This window comes from Candoia aspera, chromosome 2, assembly GCF_035149785.1.
Source record: "Candoia aspera isolate rCanAsp1 chromosome 2, rCanAsp1.hap2, whole genome shotgun sequence".
Classification (NCBI taxonomy): Eukaryota; Metazoa; Chordata; class Lepidosauria; order Squamata; family Boidae; genus Candoia; species Candoia aspera.
The window spans coordinates 252,759,241-252,760,301 of NC_086154.1; the positions used below are offsets into that span (position 1 = coordinate 252,759,241).

Below are 1,061 nucleotides of genomic sequence, written 5' to 3' on the forward strand. Positions count from 1 at the left end.
GTTTCATTCAGTTAAAGATGGAACTACAACAGGCTTAAAATATGCTGACAAGTGTTTCCCCCTCCCACCTTGAATTCCTCTGAACTCCTTCATCAACCTTTCCATTTCTGCCAACCTTCAGAATGCCTCTCTCATGGACTATCAGATGTTCAGTTTCAATGGAGAAAAAGTCACAGGGGGAGCACGTTATTTAAAGTGCATGCACACACACACACATACACACAGCAGCAACTAGGGGGGCAAGCGGGGCATGTGCCCTGGGCGCCGTGCTGGGGGGGGGGCGCCAAAATGGGCGTAGAATCCATGTTTGCCCCGGGTGACACAGACCCTAGTTGTGGCCCTGAATGCACACGCACACACACACACACACAGTTCAAATGACAGGAGTCATCCTCACTTGTTTCAGCCAGATGGCTCCCCTTGTCTCACTGGTTGGTGATGGGTGGATATGTGGAAGCAATGCATAATGAGGAGGAAGAATGGTCTCTGTGTTGGTGAATACTGTAAGTGTTTATATGCTTGGGAGAGGCTGAGCCTGTGTCTCTTTGCCTGTGCATATATGTGTGTCTGCATGTATACATCACAAATTATGCCATTGAGTTTCTTGCATTTGGGGAAATCACAGGGGTCAGCGTACTCAAAGTGCAACAGATGAGCCTAATCCGGGCAAAATCACCTTCATGAACATGGTATCTCCCCTGTCAGGTAAGTATATATGTGTATGTGTGCCCACCGGTGGAGATCCCAAATCACTTCCCATCTTTGTACAAGAATTAAATTTCACCAGTGCTTACATCTGTAAGTAATTTTATGTGTCCAGAGGAGCATTTAATCATGGAAACCTTCCTCTCTGCCTACTGGGAAACTGAAGGATAATACCCAGGAATGTAATAATTGAAAACAAGTAAAGCATCCTTCAAGTTAAATGCAACTCCTGGTGACATCCCTGAGAATGATCAAGTTTTCTTTGAAGTGTTGCAAAAATGCTTTGGGTTTTTTGTTTTTGTTTATAAAACAGTTATAATAAAATACAATAAATAAATAAAATCCAAGGAAGGTAT

The 1,061-nt window shown here is 43.7% G+C and overlaps 1 pseudogene; it reads right to left on the minus strand.

Annotated features, from left to right (window-relative positions):
* Positions 1-573: 573 nt before the first annotated feature.
* LOC134492623 (U1 spliceosomal RNA) lies at positions 574-713 on the minus strand (annotated as a pseudogene).
* Between the last annotated feature and the right edge of the window lie 348 nt (positions 714-1,061).